Source organism: Onychostoma macrolepis, chromosome 03 (genome assembly GCF_012432095.1).
Source record: "Onychostoma macrolepis isolate SWU-2019 chromosome 03, ASM1243209v1, whole genome shotgun sequence".
Lineage (NCBI taxonomy): Eukaryota > Metazoa > Chordata > Actinopteri > Cypriniformes > Cyprinidae > Onychostoma > Onychostoma macrolepis.
The window spans coordinates 38,791,833-38,800,705 of record NC_081157.1 but is presented as its reverse complement, the minus strand read 5'-3'; positions in this window follow the sequence as shown (position 1 = coordinate 38,800,705).

Here is an 8,873-nt window from a genome sequence, read left to right as displayed (position 1 = left end):
ATTATGCATAAAAAAACCTTATGCAACATTGATAGGAACACTGAGATAAAAAACAAAAAAAATTCAACCATCACCGCATTTCAAAATGGTTACTTTTTTCTAAAATATAACATCAAATTTTTATATCAATGCTACGAGTATTACAACATCATTATTGTAATTTTTTTTCTAACATTTGAATTTTTAATTTAGTGCAATATTTTGTCATTGCAACATTTTATTGTCATTTTCACTAGCAACTGCCATTGGATTATATTGTACAATAAAGTTCATCGTTATCCCACCGGTCACTATAGTGACCATCAACATCTTTACTCACTCTATGACCACACTCAACGAAACTGAATATATGCGAATGCATATATTAATACTAGACACCCTAAAGATAATGTGTACCAAAAATCTTTGTCATATCTTTATGTAAACATACTTTACTAGCCTTTCGTTTTGGAGCTTTGATGCATCCATCATCATCTCAAGGTGCAAACAGGAAATAAACTGCTCTGGTCATGTGACAATTTGCACTAATCATGTGAAACTGCACATATTTAATTGAGACCCTTTATTTTTTCCATATTTGCAGGAAGTGCACTAAAACATCAGTCGGTACGGGTTTTAGAGCTTTATAAATGAAAAATGTTTTACTGTCACTATCGTGACCGCTGAGATTAAATGGGTTTTAATTATCCCCTCTTTACATGAGAGGTCTTACATTTTACACGGCTTTAACAAACATGCTCATGAAGAGCTGGCAAGACCTGTACAGCCCCTGAAGTCTGGAAGCAAATTTCCATTTTGTTTACAAGCAGCTCACACAGGGGGAGGGTGGACGAAGAGCTTCCTAACTGGTTCAGTAAAGGGTCGGATGCTGAGTACTGGACTCAGCAGACAATGAATTACAGTACGTTACTAATACAGAGAGGAAAACAGCACGAGTTAAAGAGAGAAAGAGAGGAGATAGGTGAGGGGTGAGAGGTGAAAATATGGTCTGATATCCAAATTAATTTTCTATAATTTAGCTTGATTTGCATACGTTGAATTGTAAGTAATTTATAAGGGAAAATGTTTCCTTATGTAGCTGCAGTGATATGTAAATTGCATCAGTTCTAACCGAGAAATGTGTGAAATTGTACATAACATATGGTACTAAATAAATTATCATTCCAGTGAAAATTACTGCATTACAATATGTATTGCATCTATCAGTATAAACAATCCCTGCAATGCTGTATGATGAATATGAATATTATAATGATATAAAATGTATAGTTCTGGCTCTAAAATCTGATTTTAAATACACACACCTGTGACTGCACAACAGTTGAAATCTCTTTTCATACGTTTAGTTATTAGGTTGCTCGACAGTTGTTAAACAGCCTACAATAGTTAAGCAGCAGCACACAAACAGGAATGTTGTTGTACCGAATTGTGAAACAACTTAATTATAACTGTTTAATAAACAAGAAATAAATATAACTTACATTTAAGACATGCAGTCTTGCAAGGTATTTGCGTATTTTTGCTTCACTAACAAAAATAGTTCCAAACAAAGCCAAAGTCACGAAATCCAAGCAATGAGCTGTGTTTTGTTTCTGAGTGAATCTTGTTATTTTTGAACAATTCAGTTGAATGAATAATTTACTGATTTATAAAAGACAGTCAGAATGATTTTAAATGCATAGCACGGCTTTTATACAACAGTTCAATAAACAAGAAGCTAATATTGAGTTTTTCAGTGTTTCAATTCTGAACGAAACTTGCATGAACCTGTGATTTTGAATGAATCAGTTGAATGAATGACTCACAGACTGCAGAAAGAATCACTGGCTGCACCAGCAGAATGAGTTGCTGGCTGAATTAGAAATGGCATATTAACTACGTATATAACACTCAACACTGGTATCTTTTATCATATTGATGTTCCTGCAGCTTATTAACCCCTGAAAGCAATTACCATTTTCCACGGTGAGGGACTTTAATTCAAATACTTTAATAGGACAACTAAAACACTCTGATAATTTTACTATATAAAATATTTTAAGATCCACTGATGTCATCTTTAGACTAGCAAAAGCAGCTTGCTCTCAGATCTGTATTCATACTGCAGTAATTTTTGTAGTTTTGTTTTAGCATCAAAATAAATGGCCTCTGGTTAAACTGCATCGGAGAAACTTCAGTGTAATAAAATGTAAAAGATAAATCAACCTAATGCCGTGATTGTGGGGGAGATAGTGCTGTGTGAAAGTACTGTACCTCATTAGTTTCTGCTCTGTTTTTCTCTCTTGATTGATCCCACTGTATTGGATGCCACCTTGTATCAGATTATTCCTATGTCAGCAGAAGAAGGACTCATTTCATGCACATCGTGTGCTGATAAAAGTGCTGAATGCAGATTTACATTAAGTAAATGTTACTTAAACTTGCTGAGTAAGAACTAATTTTGGCCTAAATAATAATAATAATAATAAAAATGAAAAAAAAATGACGTAAGTGCCCATGTTTTACATTCTACTGTATGAATATAACATTTTCCATCAAAATGATCTCAGTAATGTAAATGCAGAATAAAACAAACAATGTAATGTAAAGTATGACACTGAAAATTTTAAAGGGTTATTGTTTTATACGATACGTATCTGAACTTAATTGTAAGCCCTAACACAACCCATTTTTCGGCTGAGAATCCATTCAGAAGTTTGACAGCAGTGAGCCGAGTGTGTGAGAGCAGTAACATCTCATCTAACACGCTATTACATTTCCAAAAAGGAAGACTGTGATTGTCTCAATTATCATTAGAGCTCATTTGTGTTAGCCGCTCAAACGGGCTGGCAATGGCTTTGAACACAATGCTCATTATTACGTCTTTGAAGACTGACGTAATTAACGCAGGATTTCTGAGCAGGTGCTTTGCTTGTGTGTTTTAGAATGGAGGGGTAAGTACAATCTTTACGACACTTTTAACAAAGTCCTCCATCCAAAGTCCACTTTTAACAAAGTCCTCCATCAGTCATCTGAGCACACATTGTGAGGCACACATTGTGTGTCATGGATGGTAAAATAATACAACTAAAATTGGCTTATCATAAGATGGATGGAGGCAAAAGCTTTCTTAAGGAAAATAAAGGATATTTGGACTATAAAGTAAACATATTAAAATAAAATTACTATGAATCTTAGATGAATAGAACTTTTCACAAGGTGTTTTGTATGGGTGAGGTTGCTTCAGAAAATCTAAAAAATGCTTGCTTTATTCACAAAACTTAATCAAATTGAATAAAATTGTCCATTTTTACCAAGATTTACTAGCTAAAAAAACTACACCATGGACAACATTGTTACACAACACAGATACATTAAAAAAATAAAAACATTTTTAAATAAACTACAAAATAAATAAAAATGCATAAAATGATTTAAAAAGTCAGCTAAAAATAAATAAATACATAAATAAATGAATGAATAAATAAATAAATAACCAAGGCTGCATGCATTTATTTGATCAAAAATACAGTAAAAAATAGAAATATTGTGAAATATTACAATTTAAAATTCTATTTTAATATATTTAAAAATGTAATTTATATCTAATTTTCCAGCAGCCAGTACTCCAGTGCTGCCTAATATTTTTCTAGAAATCATGATGCTTTTTTTTTTTTTTTTTTTAGGAATCTTTGATTAATAAAACATTTAAATTAGCAGCATTTATTTGAAATCTTTTTTTGCCAATGTAAAAGTCTTTTACATCCCTTTTGATAAATTTCATTCATTCATTTAATTCATCCTTGCTAAATAAAAATATTCATTTCTTTCCCAAACTTTGAATGTGTGTTTTTACAAAAAAAAAGAAAATAAAATTAATGTGTTTAGAGTTAATAAGAAGTCATAATTTACATTACAGCAAAATAGAAATCTTACTAAGTATCCCCTAAAATACAGAAAGTCCTACTGAGTTTAGATTAAAAAAACAGTTTTCAAGGATAGAGAAAGTACGCATTGAAAGCCCTCTACTGTAGACTCCCAAACCTTGCAATATTAAACAATATATGATTTATTTTGATACTGATCCAGTATTTAATAGCAGAGCCACGTCAGATGTGCTTTCTTGGATTCTGTAGTCAGTCAAATATTTGCCTGTTTTCAGAAAGTAGCTCCCTGATGGCGTAAGGTAACTACTAAATGAGGTGTTTACAGCAACGGCAGGAAACTTTCCAAGGTTAGAGCTTGTGCAGGTGGGCAAAATTGCACAAGGCCCGAGCAGAAAATCTCCTCCAGGACTACATCAAACAAATGGGTGTATAAATCCCTGATGAAGCTCAATTTCAATTACAGGTGTCTCGCTTGTAAATCTTGAGTGTTTGTGGAGTACATGCATTAGGAATGGAGTAATTAGACAGCCAGCTGCCAAACTAACTCAGAGAGGAGCCAGCTCACTCCCTGAAGATGCAATGGTGTAAAAAACAAGCCATACCCAGGGATCGATTTCAGAGGGACAAAACCATAATAGCTAAATGTATTAGTAACTCTTACGCCTCGGTGTTTGCATATAATCTAGCCAGATAAATTCATCTTGCACCTCTGTGTTTGTTTTGCTAAATGTATAGCTATAGCGCTTTAATGCACAAGATTGTTTTTTTTTGTTTTTTTTCTCAGCATGAATGTCTGTTCAGGGTCCTTAGTAAAATCTTCAAGTTATCACCACTCTGATTCCGGAAGAGCAGTAACTTTTACACATACATATTTGTAAATACATTTGCATATTTGTGCATGGACATATTTATGCATAGTTTTAGAAAATTAAGCATTTTTATCCATCCTACAAATGTAAAATTATGAATATATTTGTGTTTTATTAGTATAGAGATATCTTGACCCCACCTATAATTTTGTTTACAACATACATAGAAAACTTTTAAGGTTAAGTTTGTTAAGAGTTAATTAATAAATGTAATGAAGATTAAAGATTAATTACAAGTTCTTGGAACCGAGTTGATTTATGGCACTAGAAATCATGCAGTACAGAATTATATCTCAAATCAGATAAATGTGTTAAATAAATGTGATGGCATTGAACATATTTAAACAATCTCATTAATTAAATACAATTAAATTAAAGGGATAGTTCACCCAAAAATAAAGGTTCTGTTGTTAATTACTCGCCCTCCTGTCAGTCCAGCACTGTAAGACCTTCGTTCATCATCAGAACACAAATTAAGATATTTTTGATGAACTTTGAGAGCTCTGACCCTCCCATAGACAGCAATGTTAATCTTATTTTGTGTTTTCCGAAGATGAACGGTTTTACAGCTTTAGAATGACATGAGGGTGAGTAATTAATGACAGAATTTTAATTTTTTGGGTGAACTATCTCTTTAAGATATTGATTCTAAATTCTATTCAGTTAAGATAAATATAATTACATCTCTAAAGCCATATATGAAATGCCTTTTTAGATGCTGTCAGTGTTAAATAATTTACATTTCGGTTTCAGTGCAAACATACAAAAATGTATGTGTGCTACAACTACACCTTATAACATCTACAATTACTAATGAGATTGTGTTGTCCCAAGAGGTCCAGATTTGACAGGTTTGCAAAACTGTTTGGCCCTGCTGGCAGATGTCGTAACTATATCTGGTTGCAAAAGCATCTTACTCCATGGACAGCCATTCAAAGTTTGCCATTCATCACTACTTTTTTACAAATAACGAATAGCTTTCTCCAGTTATTATAGACCTTCTTGAATGCGCAAATGTACTGATTGTTAGGTAAGCCACCTTCTTACCAGCAGCAGTATCAATTGGATGAGCTGCAATGAATGAACATGGGAAGCAGCACATGTCAAACTGTAACAGTCGTCCATATATATGAGTCTGATATGTGCGCTCTGACATTCTGTGTGCTGAATTCTTGCCTGACCTTGTTGCCCTTATTTCCCATTTTGCACTCTGCTTTTGGATTATTCATTCTTGTGTTGGTTGTTGAAACCGTTCAATGGATTTTGATTACTGGATTATGGATTTGCGGATTTTGAACACTCTGCACATGAATCCTAATCCTGTCTCAGTCACAGTTACATTACATTCTAATACTTCTTGCTTTGGAAGAAATTAGAAACTACCCGTGTTATGTCAGTGTCAGTACTTTTTGTAAGGAATGGGAATTTTAAATTCTTTAATCAAATGTAAAATTAATTAATTAATTAATAACAATCTTATTTTTAAATATATATATATATATATATATATATACACACACACACACACACGCACACACACAGTACATACAAATCTCAAAATGAATATCTGTTTTTCATATTGTACATTATTATGTTGTGACTTGCAGCATTTAAAATGATTTTAAAATGTTTTATCTTTAATTTATTTTCATTTATAAATTAAATAATTTATTTCACATCATTTTAATTCAAGAATTTTAATACTGTTCATTTAACGCATATCTGCCAGAATTTTTATGTTGTGCATCCCTAATTCTATACATGTCTAAAAAAAAAGTTTATTTTGCTGCAAACAGATCAATAGTTGTGAAGGAAGGATGGAATGAAGAAACAAAACAAAAAAGCAAGCAAGCAACAACAAACAACAACAACAAAACAAGCAAGCAAACAAGAAAGTAAGAAAGAAAAATGTTCCTTACATAAATGTTACCATACTAAGAATACTTTGTGAAACATCCATTTCAGTGCAGCACTGGACAAACAGCTTGTTATTATCACACAACAACTATATTATAAGGACACTTAAAGTTGCATTTCTTTTATTTAGTTCTATTTTTAATTGTCTCACTAAAATTACAAAGTGTGACATGGCTGTGCCCTCTACTGATGCTCTCTGGCATTTGGGTGATATTTGCAGAGGTCATGAATAATCAACTGGCCTTGCACTGAAGCAAGTTGAGTCTCTGCCACCAGTGTATTTTCATCAAACAGCTACTCAAAGACTCAATTCATAGTAATCTGTAAAGCTGCCAGAGTCTGCGGCCTTTAGAGTCCCTGCAACTCTATAACATGCACCTGAGGGTAACTTAAGTACAAGAGTGTATGGCAAGCCCACTGTAAGGGCCAGGACAAGTTTACCCTGCAATTTTGGTAGCAGCAGGCAACAGCAAGGGCACAACAGGTGCCACAAAAATATTGCTACTTGTTTTAGAGCACAAAACCTCTAACCCGCTGTTAGCAGTGACGTTACTTTAATGCCAATCGTAATACAACATGTAGCCCTGTGCGCTTTTGCTCTGTATCGCTCTATTTGAAATTACCTTTTTTGTTGTTCAGGGACACAACTTTGATGGTCACTTACTATCCTGCAATGCACCTTCAGGACATTGAATTTGTACAGGTACACTGTGTCAATTTGGATGAAATGATGTGCAAAGAAATAACCAAGAAATGTCAATTACATGGCTCAGTGTCTTAAACCTTTGAATAGCGCTTCTGAATGAATTATTGCACACAATTCACTGCATAATGGATAGAAACACATCCGAGATTAGAATTACCACTGGGACCTCACTGCTGGTTTGTATCTGCAATCATATTAATTCAGTTCAAGTGATGAGTGAGTGGTATTATTACATTGAATAATAGAACATACAACGCCTTTCATTTTCACTGTTTGTGCATGCTTTGGAGTGCTGATAAAATGGGTGGAATGCCATTAATAGAAATCTTTTTAGAATGTGAGAATAGGAGCCCCATCATGCTCTGCACAATATGCAATTACATATAAGGTATATAATTGTCTGACATAAGATTAACTTTTTGATTTCAGCAAAATTATTAAATAGAAATTTTGCACATAAATGAAAACTGTGTCATTATTTACTCACGCTGATGTTGGTCCAACCCATTTGACCATCTTTTGTGGAAATATTGGATTTGTCTTTTACAAATAAAAGAAGTGAATAAGGACTGTTCTGTGAATCTGTGAAAGGTCTGTTTACAATAAAGTAACCACCTACGCCTCATTAGAGTGTTAGTAGACTGTCTGCTTAATATCTGCTAACTCTTTATTGTGATGGTGTCCCGACAAATAAAAAAAATTTGAGCCAACTTAAAATTTTAAGGCAACCAGCTTCAGCAGATTTTTGAGTTTGCTCAATTTATTTTTGTGGGAGATTCTCAAATTTTTGTTGCATAAACTTAAAACGACAAGTTGAGAAAACTCAAAAATCTGCTGAAGCTGGTTGCCTTAAAATTTTAAGTTGGCTCGACTTTTTTTTTTTTTACAGTGTGGTCTACTAATAGACTTTAATGGCATGTAACTGGCATGTAAACACTATTTTATATGCTATATTAGTTACAGTGGTGAACATTTTCAGTGAATAACCACTTTATTTAGGCTTTTTTATACAAAGTTTTGGCTTCAGAACGCACAGAATATAGTGTACGGTTTTTTGCCTCATTGCTCACTTACTTTCATTACATGAAAAAGAGTGGTCAATACATTCTTCAAATATTCAGTTTTTTGGATTCAAGGAAGTCACATGAAAGAGTCGATGACACCATTTTTAATTTTTGACTTAATATAAAGTACAGAGAAATCAAGATTAACTGGGTTCACTGTTAAATAATGCAAAAAAAAGAAAATTAATTTCCCCACTTTTACTGCTAGAGACAGTCAAATCTAAAGCAGGTGTTCCCATCAAGTGTCATATCTGTTATCTTTGCTCAACTCTGATTGCATTTAATGTACAAAGCCCAGATTAGAGTGGAAGGGAAAAAAATACATACTGTACTCACAATGTTTCCAGGACTAGACCACCTTCATTTCCCTGGGGATTCGGTGGGGGATGTTTGCCCTCTGAAATGCACAGACGGTAATGGTGAAAGTTTTTTTTTTTTTTTTACTGTCATC